Source organism: Anomaloglossus baeobatrachus, unplaced genomic scaffold (assembly GCF_048569485.1).
Source record: "Anomaloglossus baeobatrachus isolate aAnoBae1 unplaced genomic scaffold, aAnoBae1.hap1 Scaffold_569, whole genome shotgun sequence".
NCBI lineage: Eukaryota > Metazoa > Chordata > Amphibia > Anura > Aromobatidae > Anomaloglossus > Anomaloglossus baeobatrachus.
The window spans coordinates 27,031-40,549 of record NW_027444930.1 but is presented as its reverse complement, the minus strand read 5'-3'; the positions used below and the strand labels follow the sequence as shown (position 1 = coordinate 40,549).

Here is a 13,519-nt window from a genome sequence, read left to right as displayed (position 1 = left end):
ATGGAATAGATCCCTTTTGGACAAAGTGGAGTCAGATGCTGCAGTGACCACAGGTGTGAGAGGATCTACAATTGGCATCTGGTGTTATCTCTCTGCTTCCACTCCAAATAAAGTTACCTGTTGTTACCTGAACGTCAAATACTAAGAATGGGCGGCCTATGAAAGAATTAGTACTTTCATTAAGTATACTAAACCGGCTAATTGGGAATAGACAAACTGTAAAAAGCCCTCTGAGAAAGCCCCTCTCTAACCTTTGTTAGTAAGCTTTTCTGTAGCCTGCCTGTTGATGTATTTTCGGTTTGAACAGTGCACAACATGAAGAGACGGAACACTGGCGGCTTGTCACAATGCCCCCCGATGACATCACAATAGCGCTGCTGCCTAGAAAACAAGCTGCGCAGAAGAAGTTGTTCTTTGGGTGGGAGGGTGGGCTAGTGGAAGGAGGGGGCAATCTCTTTTTTTCCCGGGTGGTAGGGGGATGACAGGAGAAGGGAAGCGGGTGGTGAGAAAGGTACAGAGGGCAGGGTTTGGGGGCTGGGAAGGAAAGGGAAAAGATTAGGGTTTGGGGATGATGAAAGGGCTTTCTACGGGTAAGGATGGCAAAGGGTGGCAGTGACGGAAAGTCAGGCAACCTGTCCTGTCCGTCTTTTTGTATCGTGAATTGGAAAGACTGCAAGGGGGAGGGGAGTTGCTTGCGTCCTAAAGGAGGAGTTATTCAGATTCATTGCAGTGGGCGGCGGCTGCAAAACGCACCATTCTTCTTGTTTTTGCTCTGCAAAGCAGCCTTTTCAAGGGTTGGCTTGGGTGACAAAATGTCTTGTGTAGGCGTGGGTTTGTCTCCCTCTCGCTCTCTCTCCCTAAGATGTGTCCGGCATAGGCCAGGGTGCCACTCGAGGCCCAAACCAATTCTGGTTATCGCTTCTCGGCCTTTTGGCTAAGATCAAGTGTAGTATCTGTGAGGCTCGGCAGATGCAATGCACACTGGAAGGTTGCGCTTGCTAGTACTCTTGATGTATAGTATATTCATCTAGAGGAAAACATGGCCCTACCAGGATCGAGGCTATTAGACTGAGTAAGTGTGGGGGCTATGGTGCAATGTGCCCCAGGACTGACGACCCTGGAGTGAGTCTGAGCTTGCTGGCTTGGGACCCCGGCGAGCCTTGGGCTCTGTAGCACACCGTACCTTGCCCTTTCATACTTTCTGAGCATATTGCTCTATCCCGGCCTTCTGGCTAGGAAGGGAAATTTTTATAATCATGGTCGGAGGTCCGTTCAGCTTTGGGCTGAGAAACCAACACCCGGTTGGAGGTCTTGGTCAGCTTCGGCTGAGAAACCAACACCCGGTTGGAGGTCTGGGTCAGCTTCGGCTGAGAAACCAACACCCGGTTGGAGGTCCGGGTCAGCTTCGGCTGAGAAACCAACACCCGGTTGGAGGTCCGGTTAGCCTTGGGCTGAGAAACCAACACCGGTTGACGGTCCGGGCAGTTTCGGCTGCGAAACCAACAACTAGTAGCTCTCTACTCCACTTGGGTAAGATGCCTGGGTGGACGCTGGGAGCAACGACAAGGCTCAACCAGGCTTCGGCTTGGGGGAGCACCGAAGATCCCTGACCCTTGCTGTGGCCTTCTGGCTCGGAGGGACGGGGTTGATTTTTGGGGACCCTCTCCTCACGGAGGGGTCCACACGAATCCTAGCCTTTGCACTGTTTTTGGTGTGACTTCGGTCATGCATTTTTTGCGGTGCTTTGGAAAGCTTCATTAAATCAAAAATCTGTTATAATCCCGGTCGGAGGTCTGGTCAGCTTTGGGCTGAGAAACTAACACCCGGTTGGAGGTCTGGGTCAGCTTCGGCTGAGAAACCAACACCCGGTTGGAGGTCTGGGTCAGCTTCGGCTGAGAAACCAACACCCGGTTGGAGGTCCGGTTAGCCTTGGGCTGAGAAACCAACACCGGTTGACGGTCCGGGCAGTTTCGGCTGCGAAACCAACAACTAGTAGCTCTCTACTCCACTTGGGTAAGATGCCTGGGTGGACGCTGGGAGCAACGACAAGGCTCAACCAGGCTTCGGCTTGGGGGAGCACCGAAGATCCCTGACCCTTGCTGTGGCCTTCTGGCTCGGAGGGACGGGGTTGATTTTTGGGGACCCTCTCCTCACGGTGGGGTCCACACGAATCCTAGCCTTTGCACTGTTTTTGGTGTGACTTCGGTCATGCATTTTTTGTGGTGCTTTGGAAAGCTTCATTAAATCAAAATCTGTTCTTATCAGTTTAATATCTGATACGTCCCCTATCTGGGGACCATATATTAAATGGATTTTTAGAACAGGGAGATGGAAAAAGAGCTTGCTCTGTCCACTCCACGCATTGACCTGGTATTGCAGTACCTCCAGGAACGGTGCACCCCTTCTTAACCCAGTTTCCAAAAGCAGAACTCGATTCACCTGATTCATATTAGCCCGATTAGCGAATTGAAATGAATTTTTATCTAACACACTTTTTACTTGCTTTATTCATCCAAATAGCAAACTCATCACCACTCAACTTCACCAACTCTGCTATGTCCCGTGCAGTATCTTGTTGTCAGTCTAATCTAGATCATGTGTAATTGAATGGAATAGATCCCTTTTGGACAAAGTGGAGTCAGATGCTGCAGTGACCACAGGTGTGAGAGGATCTACAATTGGCATCTGGTGTTATCTCTCTGCTTCCACTCCAAATAAAGTTACCTGTTGTTACCTGAACGTCAAATACTAAGAATGGGCGGCCTATGAAAGAATTAGTACTTTCATTAAGTATACTAAACCGGCTAATTGGGAATAGACAAACTGTAAAAAGCCCTCTGAGAAAGCCCCTCTCTAACCTTTGTTAGTAAGCTTTTCTGTAGCCTGCCTGTTGATGTATTTTCGGTTTGAACAGTGCACAACATGAAGAGACGGAACACTGGCGGCTTGTCACAATGCCCCCCGATGACATCACAATAGCGCTGCTGCCTAGAAAACAAGCTGCGCAGAAGAAGTTGTTCTTTGGGTGGGAGGGTGGGCTAGTGGAAGGAGGGGGCAATCTCTTTTTTTCCCGGGTGGTAGGGGGATGACAGGAGAAGGGAAGCGGGTGGTGAGAAAGGTACAGAGGGCAGGGTTTGGGGGCTGGGAAGGAAAGGGAAAAGATTAGGGTTTGGGGATGATGAAAGGGCTTTCTACGGGTAAGGATGGCAAAGGGTGGCAGTGACGGAAAGTCAGGCAACTTGTCCTGTCCGTCTTTTTGTATCGTGAATTGGAAAGACTGCAAGGGGGAGGGGAGTTGCTTGCGCCCTAAAGGAGGAGTTATTCAGATTCATTGCAGTGGGCGGCGGCTGCAAAACGCACCATTCTTCTTGTTTTTGCTCTGCAAAGCAGCCTTTTCAAGGGTTGGCTTGGGTGACAAAATGTCTTGTGTAGGCGTGGGTTTGTCTCCCTCTCGCTCTCTCTCCCTAAGATGTGTCCGGCATAGGCCAGGGTGCCACTCGAGGCCCAAACCAATTCTGGTTATCGCTTCTCGGCCTTTTGGCTAAGATCAAGTGTAGTATCTGTTCTTATCAGTTTAATATCTGATACGTCCCCTATCTGGGGACCATATATTAAATGGATTTTTAGAACAGGGAGATGGAAAAAGAGCTTGCTCTGTCCACTCCACGCATTGACCTGGTATTGCAGTACCTCCAGGAACGGTGCACCCCTTCTTAACCCAGTTTCCAAAAGCAGAACTCGATTCACCTGATTCATATTAGCCCGATTAGCGAATTGAAATGAATTTTTATCTAACACACTTTTTACTTGCTTTATTCATCCAAATAGCAAACTCATCACCACTCAACTTCACCAACTCTGCTATGTCCCGTGCAGTATCTTGTTGTCAGTCTAATCTAGATCATGTGTAATTGAATGGAATAGATCCCTTTTGGACAAAGTGGAGTCAGATGCTGCAGTGACCACAGGTGTGAGAGGATCTACAATTGGCATCTGGTGTTATCTCTCTGCTTCCACTCCAAATAAAGTTACCTGTTGTTACCTGAACGTCAAATACTAAGAATGGGCGGCCTATGAAAGAATTAGTACTTTCATTAAGTATACTAAACCGGCTAATTGGGAATAGACAAACTGTAAAAAGCCCTCTGAGAAAGCCCCTCTCTAACCTTTGTTAGTAAGCTTTTCTGTTGCCTGCCTGTTGATGTATTTTCGGTTTGAACAGTGCACAACATGAAGAGACGGAACACTGGCGGCTTGTCACAATGCCCCCCGATGACATCACAATAGCGCTGCTGCCTAGAAAACAAGCTGCGCAGAAGAAGTTGTTCTTTGGGTGGGAGGGTGGGCTAGTGGAAGGAGGGGGCAATCTCTTTTTTTCCCGGGTGGTAGGGGGATGACAGGAGAAGGGAAGCGGGTGGTGAGAAAGGTACAGAGGGCAGGGTTTGGGGGCTGGGAAGGAAAGGGAAAAGATTAGGGTTTGGGGATGATGAAAGGGCTTTCTACGGGTAAGGATGGCAAAGGGTGGCAGTGACGGAAAGTCAGGCAACCTGTCCTGTCCGTCTTTTTGTATCGTGAATTGGAAAGACTGCAAGGGGGAGGGGAGTTGCTTGCGCCCTAAAGGAGGAGTTATTCAGATTCATTGCAGTGGGCGGCGGCTGCAAAACGCACCATTCTTCTTGTTTTTGCTCTGCAAAGCAGCCTTTTCAAGGGTTGGCTTGGGTGACAAAATGTCTTGTGTAGGCGTGGGTTTGTCTCCCTCTCGCTCTCTCTCCCTAAGATGTGTCCGGCATAGGCCAGGGTGCCACTCGAGGCCCAAACCAATTCTGGTTATCGCTTCTCGGCCTTTTGGCTAAGATCAAGTGTAGTATCTGTTCTTATCAGTTTAATATCTGATACGTCCCCTATCTGGGGACCATATATTAAATGGATTTTTAGAACAGGGAGATGGAAAAAGAGCTTGCTCTGTCCACTCCACGCATTGACCTGGTATTGCAGTACCTCCAGGAACGGTGCACCCCTTCTTAACCCAGTTTCCAAAAGCAGAACTCGATTCACCTGATTCATATTAGCCCGATTAGCGAATTGAAATGAATTTTTATCTAACACACTTTTTACTTGCTTTATTCATCCAAATAGCAAACTCATCACCACTCAACTTCACCAACTCTGCTATGTCCCGTGCAGTATCTTGTTGTCAGTCTAATCTAGATCATGTGTAATTGAATGGAATAGATCCCTTTTGGACAAAGTGGAGTCAGATGCTGCAGTGACCACAGGTGTGAGAGGATCTACAATTGGCATCTGGTGTTATCTCTCTGCTTCCACTCCAAATAAAGTTACCTGTTGTTACCTGAACGTCAAATACTAAGAATGGGCGGCCTATGAAAGAATTAGTACTTTCATTAAGTATACTAAACCGGCTAATTGGGAATAGACAAACTGTAAAAAGCCCTCTGAGAAAGCCCCTCTCTAACCTTTGTTAGTAAGCTTTTCTGTAGCCTGCCTGTTGATGTATTTTCGGTTTGAACAGTGCACAACATGAAGAGACGGAACACTGGCGGCTTGTCACAATGCCCCCCGATGACATCACAATAGCGCTGCTGCCTAGAAAACAAGCTGCGCAGAAGAAGTTGTTCTTTGGGTGGGAGGGTGGGCTAGTGGAAGGAGGGGGCAATCTCTTTTTTTCCCGGGTGGTAGGGGGATGACAGGAGAAGGGAAGCGGGTGGTGAGAAAGGTACAGAGGGCAGGGTTTGGGGGCTGGGAAGGAAAGGGAAAAGATTAGGGTTTGGGGATGATGAAAGGGCTTTCTACGGGTAAGGATGGCAAAGGGTGGCAGTGACGGAAAGTCAGGCAACCTGTCCTGTCCGTCTTTTTGTATCGTGAATTGGAAAGACTGCAAGGGGGAGGGGAGTTGCTTGCGCCCTAAAGGAGGAGTTATTCAGATTCATTGCAGTGGGCGGCGGCTGCAAAACGCACCATTCTTCTTGTTTTTGCTCTGCAAAGCAGCCTTTTCAAGGGTTGGCTTGGGTGACAAAATGTCTTGTGTAGGCGTGGGTTTGTCTCCCTCTCGCTCTCTCTCCCTAAGATGTGTCCGGCATAGGCCAGGGTGCCACTCGAGGCCCAAACCAATTCTGGTTATCGCTTCTCGGCCTTTTGGCTAAGATCAAGTGTAGTATCTGTTCTTATCAGTTTAATATCTGATACGTCCCCTATCTGGGGACCATATATTAAATGGATTTTTAGAACAGGGAGATGGAAAAAGAGCTTGCTCTGTCCACTCCACGCATTGACCTGGTATTGCAGTACCTCCAGGAACGGTGCACCCCTTCTTAACCCAGTTTCCAAAAGCAGAACTCGATTCACCTGATTCATATTAGCCCGATTAGCGAATTGAAATGAATTTTTATCTAACACACTTTTTACTTGCTTTATTCATCCAAATAGCAAACTCATCACCACTCAACTTCACCAACTCTGCTATGTCCCGTGCAGTATCTTGTTGTCAGTCTAATCTAGATCATGTGTAATTGAATGGAATAGATCCCTTTTGGACAAAGTGGAGTCAGATGCTGCAGTGACCACAGGTGTGAGAGGATCTACAATTGGCATCTGGTGTTATCTCTCTGCTTCCACTCCAAATAAAGTTACCTGTTGTTACCTGAACGTCAAATACTAAGAATGGGCGGCCTATGAAAGAATTAGTACTTTCATTAAGTATACTAAACCGGCTAATTGGGAATAGACAAACTGTAAAAAGCCCTCTGAGAAAGCCCCTCTCTAACCTTTGTTAGTAAGCTTTTCTGTAGCCTGCCTGTTGATGTATTTTCGGTTTGAACAGTGCACAACATGAAGAGACGGAACACTGGCGGCTTGTCACAATGCCCCCCGATGACATCACAATAGCGCTGCTGCCTAGAAAACAAGCTGCGCAGAAGAAGTTGTTCTTTGGGTGGGAGGGTGGGCTAGTGGAAGGAGGGGGCAATCTCTTTTTTTCCCGGGTGGTAGGGGGATGACAGGAGAAGGGAAGCGGGTGGTGAGAAAGGTACAGAGGGCAGGGTTTGGGGGCTGGGAAGGAAAGGGAAAAGATTAGGGTTTGGGGATGATGAAAGGGCTTTCTACGGGTAAGGATGGCAAAGGGTGGCAGTGACGGAAAGTCAGGCAACCTGTCCTGTCCGTCTTTTTGTATCGTGAATTGGAAAGACTGCAAGGGGGAGGGGAGTTGCTTGCGCCCTAAAGGAGGAGTTATTCAGATTCATTGCAGTGGGCGGCGGCTGCAAAACGCACCATTCTTCTTGTTTTTGCTCTGCAAAGCAGCCTTTTCAAGGGTTGGCTTGGGTGACAAAATGTCTTGTGTAGGCGTGGGTTTGTCTCCCTCTCGCTCTCTCTCCCTAAGATGTGTCCGGCATAGGCCAGGGTGCCACTCGAGGCCCAAACCAATTCTGGTTATCGCTTCTCGGCCTTTTGGCTAAGATCAAGTGTAGTATCTGTTCTTATCAGTTTAATATCTGATACGTCCCCTATCTGGGGACCATATATTAAATGGATTTTTAGAACAGGGAGATGGAAAAAGAGCTTGCTCTGTCCACTCCACGCATTGACCTGGTATTGCAGTACCTCCAGGAACGGTGCACCCCTTCTTAACCCAGTTTCCAAAAGCAGAACTCGATTCACCTGATTCATATTAGCCCGATTAGCGAATTGAAATGAATTTTTATCTAACACACTTTTTACTTGCTTTATTCATCCAAATAGCAAACTCATCACCACTCAACTTCACCAACTCTGCTATGTCCCGTGCAGTATCTTGTTGTCAGTCTAATCTAGATCATGTGTAATTGAATGGAATAGATCCCTTTTGGACAAAGTGGAGTCAGATGCTGCAGTGACCACAGGTGTGAGAGGATCTACAATTGGCATCTGGTGTTATCTCTCTGCTTCCACTCCAAATAAAGTTACCTGTTGTTACCTGAACGTCAAATACTAAGAATGGGCGGCCTATGAAAGAATTAGTACTTTCATTAAGTATACTAAACCGGCTAATTGGGAATAGACAAACTGTAAAAAGCCCTCTGAGAAAGCCCCTCTCTAACCTTTGTTAGTAAGCTTTTCTGTAGCCTGCCTGTTGATGTATTTTCGGTTTGAACAGTGCACAACATGAAGAGACGGAACACTGGCGGCTTGTCACAATGCCCCCCGATGACATCACAATAGCGCTGCTGCCTAGAAAACAAGCTGCGCAGAAGAAGTTGTTCTTTGGGTGGGAGGGTGGGCTAGTGGAAGGAGGGGGCAATCTCTTTTTTTCCCGGGTGGTAGGGGGATGACAGGAGAAGGGAAGCGGGTGGTGAGAAAGGTACAGAGGGCAGGGTTTGGGGGCTGGGAAGGAAAGGGAAAAGATTAGGGTTTGGGGATGATGAAAGGGCTTTCTACGGGTAAGGATGGCAAAGGGTGGCAGTGACGGAAAGTCAGGCAACCTGTCCTGTCCGTCTTTTTGTATCGTGAATTGGAAAGACTGCAAGGGGGAGGGGAGTTGCTTGCGCCCTAAAGGAGGAGTTATTCAGATTCATTGCAGTGGGCGGCGGCTGCAAAACGCACCATTCTTCTTGTTTTTGCTCTGCAAAGCAGCCTTTTCAAGGGTTGGCTTGGGTGACAAAATGTCTTGTGTAGGCGTGGGTTTGTCTCCCTCTCGCTCTCTCTCCCTAAGATGTGTCCGGCATAGGCCAGGGTGCCACTCGAGGCCCAAACCAATTCTGGTTATCGCTTCTCGGCCTTTTGGCTAAGATCAAGTGTAGTATCTGTTCTTATCAGTTTAATATCTGATACGTCCCCTATCTGGGGACCATATATTAAATGGATTTTTAGAACAGGGAGATGGAAAAAGAGCTTGCTCTGTCCACTCCACGCATTGACCTGGTATTGCAGTACCTCCAGGAACGGTGCACCCCTTCTTAACCCAGTTTCCAAAAGCAGAACTCGATTCACCTGATTCATATTAGCCCGATTAGCGAATTGAAATGAATTTTTATCTAACACACTTTTTACTTGCTTTATTCATCCAAATAGCAAACTCATCACCACTCAACTTCACCAACTCTGCTATGTCCCGTGCAGTATCTTGTTGTCAGTCTAATCTAGATCATGTGTAATTGAATGGAATAGATCCCTTTTGGACAAAGTGGAGTCAGATGCTGCAGTGACCACAGGTGTGAGAGGATCTACAATTGGCATCTGGTGTTATCTCTCTGCTTCCACTCCAAATAAAGTTACCTGTTGTTACCTGAACGTCAAATACTAAGAATGGGCGGCCTATGAAAGAATTAGTACTTTCATTAAGTATACTAAACCGGCTAATTGGGAATAGACAAACTGTAAAAAGCCCTCTGAGAAAGCCCCTCTCTAACCTTTGTTAGTAAGCTTTTCTGTAGCCTGCCTGTTGATGTATTTTCGGTTTGAACAGTGCACAACATGAAGAGACGGAACACTGGCGGCTTGTCACAATGCCCCCCGATGACATCACAATAGCGCTGCTGCCTAGAAAACAAGCTGCGCAGAAGAAGTTGTTCTTTGGGTGGGAGGGTGGGCTAGTGGAAGGAGGGGGCAATCTCTTTTTTTCCCGGGTGGTAGGGGGATGACAGGAGAAGGGAAGCGGGTGGTGAGAAAGGTACAGAGGGCAGGGTTTGGGGGCTGGGAAGGAAAGGGAAAAGATTAGGGTTTGGGGATGATGAAAGGGCTTTCTACGGGTAAGGATGGCAAAGGGTGGCAGTGACGGAAAGTCAGGCAACCTGTCCTGTCCGTCTTTTTGTATCGTGAATTGGAAAGACTGCAAGGGGGAGGGGAGTTGCTTGCGCCCTAAAGGAGGAGTTATTCAGATTCATTGCAGTGGGCGGCGGCTGCAAAACGCACCATTCTTCTTGTTTTTGCTCTGCAAAGCAGCCTTTTCAAGGGTTGGCTTGGGTGACAAAATGTCTTGTGTAGGCGTGGGTTTGTCTCCCTCTCGCTCTCTCTCCCTAAGATGTGTCCGGCATAGGCCAGGGTGCCACTCGAGGCCCAAACCAATTCTGGTTATCGCTTCTCGGCCTTTTGGCTAAGATCAAGTGTAGTATCTGTTCTTATCAGTTTAATATCTGATACGTCCCCTATCTGGGGACCATATATTAAATGGATTTTTAGAACAGGGAGATGGAAAAAGAGCTTGCTCTGTCCACTCCACGCATTGACCTGGTATTGCAGTACCTCCAGGAACGGTGCACCCCTTCTTAACCCAGTTTCCAAAAGCAGAACTCGATTCACCTGATTCATATTAGCCCGATTAGCGAATTGAAATGAATTTTTATCTAACACACTTTTTACTTGCTTTATTCATCCAAATAGCAAACTCATCACCACTCAACTTCACCAACTCTGCTATGTCCCGTGCAGTATCTTGTTGTCAGTCTAATCTAGATCATGTGTAATTGAATGGAATAGATCCCTTTTGGACAAAGTGGAGTCAGATGCTGCAGTGACCACAGGTGTGAGAGGATCTACAATTGGCATCTGGTGTTATCTCTCTGCTTCCACTCCAAATAAAGTTACCTGTTGTTACCTGAACGTCAAATACTAAGAATGGGCGGCCTATGAAAGAATTAGTACTTTAATTAAGTATACTAAACCGGCTAATTGGGAATAGACAAACTGTAAAAAGCCCTCTGAGAAAGCCCCTCTCTAACCTTTGTTAGTAAGCTTTTCTGTAGCCTGCCTGTTGATGTATTTTCGGTTTGAACAGTGCACAACATGAAGAGACGGAACACTGGCGGCTTGTCACAATGCCCCCCGATGACATCACAATAGCGCTGCTGCCTAGAAAACAAGCTGCGCAGAAGAAGTTGTTCTTTGGGTGGGAGGGTGGGCTAGTGGAAGGAGGGGGCAATCTCTTTTTTTCCCGGGTGGTAGGGGGATGACAGGAGAAGGGAAGCGGGTGGTGAGAAAGGTACAGAGGGCAGGGTTTGGGGGCTGGGAAGGAAAGGGAAAAGATTAGGGTTTGGGGATGATGAAAGGGCTTTCTACGGGTAAGGATGGCAAAGGGTGGCAGTGACGGAAAGTCAGGCAACCTGTCCTGTCCGTCTTTTTGTATCGTGAATTGGAAAGACTGCAAGGGGGAGGGGAGTTGCTTGCGCCCTAAAGGAGGAGTTATTCAGATTCATTGCAGTGGGCGGCGGCTGCAAAACGCACCATTCTTCTTGTTTTTGCTCTGCAAAGCAGCCTTTTCAAGGGTTGGCTTGGGTGACAAAATGTCTTGTGTAGGCGTGGGTTTGTCTCCCTCTCGCTCTCTCTCCCTAAGATGTGTCCGGCATAGGCCAGGGTGCCACTCGAGGCCCAAACCAATTCTGGTTATCGCTTCTCGGCCTTTTGGCTAAGATCAAGTGTAGTATCTGTTCTTATCAGTTTAATATCTGATACGTCCCCTATCTGGGGACCATATATTAAATGGATTTTTAGAACAGGGAGATGGAAAAAGAGCTTGCTCTGTCCACTCCACGCATTGACCTGGTATTGCAGTACCTCCAGGAACGGTGCACCCCTTCTTAACCCAGTTTCCAAAAGCAGAACTCGATTCACCTGATTCATATTAGCCCAATTAGCGAATTGAAATGAATTTTTATCTAACACACTTTTTACTTGCTTTATTCATCCAAATAGCAAACTCATCACCACTCAACTTCACCAACTCTGCTATGTCCCGTGCAGTATCTTGTTGTCAGTCTAATCTAGATCATGTGTAATTGAATGGAATAGATCCCTTTTGGACAAAGTGGAGTCAGATGCTGCAGTGACCACAGGTGTGAGAGGATCTACAATTGGCATCTGGTGTTATCTCTCTGCTTCCACTCCAAATAAAGTTACCTGTTGTTACCTGAACGTCAAATACTAAGAATGGGCGGCCTATGAAAGAATTAGTACTTTCATTAAGTATACTAAACCGGCTAATTGGGAATAGACAAACTGTAAAAAGCCCTCTGAGAAAGCCCCTCTCTAACCTTTGTTAGTAAGCTTTTCTGTAGCCTGCCTGTTGATGTATTTTCGGTTTGAACAGTGCACAACATGAAGAGACGGAACACTGGCGGCTTGTCACAATGCCCCCCGATGACATCACAATAGCGCTGCTGCCTAGAAAACAAGCTGCGCAGAAGAAGTTGTTCTTTGGGTGGGAGGGTGGGCTAGTGGAAGGAGGGGGCAATCTCTTTTTTTCCCGGGTGGTAGGGGGATGACAGGAGAAGGGAAGCGGGTGGTGAGAAAGGTACAGAGGGCAGGGTTTGGGGGCTGGGAAGGAAAGGGAAAAGATTAGGGTTTGGGGATGATGAAAGGGCTTTCTACGGGTAAGGATGGCAAAGGGTGGCAGTGACGGAAAGTCAGGCAACCTGTCCTGTCCGTCTTTTTGTATCGTGAATTGGAAAGACTGCAAGGGGGAGGGGAGTTGCTTGCGCCCTAAAGGAGGAGTTATTCAGATTCATTGCAGTGGGCGGCGGCTGCAAAACGCACCATTCTTCTTGTTTTTGCTCTGCAAAGCAGCCTTTTCAAGGGTTGGCTTGGGTGACAAAATGTCTTGTGTAGGCGTGGGTTTGTCTCCCTCTCGCTCTCTCTCCCTAAGATGTGTCCGGCATAGGCCAGGGTGCCACTCGAGGCCCAAACCAATTCTGGTTATCGCTTCTCGGCCTTTTGGCTAAGATCAAGTGTAGTATCTGTTCTTATCAGTTTAATATCTGATACGTCCCCTATCTGGGGACCATATATTAAATGGATTTTTAGAACAGGGAGATGGAAAAAGAGCTTGCTCTGTCCACTCCACGCATTGACCTGGTATTGCAGTACCTCCAGGAACGGTGCACCCCTTCTTAACCCAGTTTCCAAAAGCAGAACTCGATTCACCTGATTCATATTAGCCCGATTAGCGAATTGAAATGAATTTTTATCTAACACACTTTTTACTTGCTTTATTCATCCAAATAGCAAACTCATCACCACTCAACTTCACCAACTCTGCTATGTCCCGTGCAGTATCTTGTTGTCAGTCTAATCTAGATCATGTGTAATTGAATGGAATAGATCCCTTTTGGACAAAGTGGAGTCAGATGCTGCAGTGACCACAGGTGTGAGAGGATCTACAATTGGCATCTGGTGTTATCTCTCTGCTTCCACTCCAAATAAAGTTACCTGTTGTTACCTGAACGTCAAATACTAAGAATGGGCGGCCTATGAAAGAATTAGTACTTTCATTAAGTATACTAAACCGGCTAATTGGGAATAGACAAACTGTAAAAAGCCCTCTGAGAAAGCCCCTCTCTAACCTTTGTTAGTAAGCTTTTCTGTAGCCTGCCTGTTGATGTATTTTCGGTTTGAACAGTGCACAACATGAAGAGACGGAACACTGGCGGCTTGTCACAATGCCCCCCGATGACATCACAATAGCGCTGCTGCCTAGAAAACAAGCTGCGCAGAAGAAGTTGTTCTTTGGGTGGGAGGGTGGGCTAGTGGAAGGAGGGGG

General features: G+C 47.4%; 9 non-coding genes and 1 pseudogene across 9 annotated transcripts; all 10 read left to right on the top strand.

Annotated features, from left to right (window-relative positions):
* The first annotated feature begins 914 nt into the window (after positions 1–914).
* LOC142284373 (U2 spliceosomal RNA) lies at positions 915–1,041 on the top strand (annotated as a pseudogene).
* Positions 1,042–2,208: 1,167 nt separating this feature from the next.
* LOC142284360 (U2 spliceosomal RNA) lies at positions 2,209–2,404 on the top strand. The gene has a single exon (XR_012745879.1). It is a non-coding gene; the product is annotated as a U2 spliceosomal RNA (small nuclear RNA).
* A 1,117-nt stretch (positions 2,405–3,521) lies between these two features.
* On the top strand, positions 3,522–3,712 carry LOC142284394 (U2 spliceosomal RNA). The gene has a single exon (XR_012745904.1). It is a non-coding gene; the product is annotated as a U2 spliceosomal RNA (small nuclear RNA).
* A 1,117-nt stretch (positions 3,713–4,829) lies between these two features.
* Positions 4,830–5,020, top strand: LOC142284393 (U2 spliceosomal RNA). Its single transcript, XR_012745903.1, has one exon. It is a non-coding gene; the product is annotated as a U2 spliceosomal RNA (small nuclear RNA).
* A 1,117-nt stretch (positions 5,021–6,137) lies between these two features.
* Positions 6,138–6,328, top strand: LOC142284390 (U2 spliceosomal RNA). The gene has a single exon (XR_012745901.1). It is a non-coding gene; the product is annotated as a U2 spliceosomal RNA (small nuclear RNA).
* Positions 6,329–7,445: 1,117 nt separating this feature from the next.
* On the top strand, positions 7,446–7,636 carry LOC142284389 (U2 spliceosomal RNA). The gene has a single exon (XR_012745900.1). It is a non-coding gene; the product is annotated as a U2 spliceosomal RNA (small nuclear RNA).
* A 1,117-nt stretch (positions 7,637–8,753) lies between these two features.
* Positions 8,754–8,944, top strand: LOC142284388 (U2 spliceosomal RNA). Its single transcript, XR_012745899.1, has one exon. It is a non-coding gene; the product is annotated as a U2 spliceosomal RNA (small nuclear RNA).
* A 1,117-nt stretch (positions 8,945–10,061) lies between these two features.
* On the top strand, positions 10,062–10,252 carry LOC142284387 (U2 spliceosomal RNA). Its single transcript, XR_012745898.1, has one exon. It is a non-coding gene; the product is annotated as a U2 spliceosomal RNA (small nuclear RNA).
* A 1,117-nt stretch (positions 10,253–11,369) lies between these two features.
* Positions 11,370–11,560, top strand: LOC142284386 (U2 spliceosomal RNA). Its single transcript, XR_012745897.1, has one exon. It is a non-coding gene; the product is annotated as a U2 spliceosomal RNA (small nuclear RNA).
* A 1,117-nt stretch (positions 11,561–12,677) lies between these two features.
* Positions 12,678–12,868, top strand: LOC142284385 (U2 spliceosomal RNA). Its single transcript, XR_012745896.1, has one exon. It is a non-coding gene; the product is annotated as a U2 spliceosomal RNA (small nuclear RNA).
* The last annotated feature ends 651 nt before the right edge of the window (positions 12,869–13,519 follow it).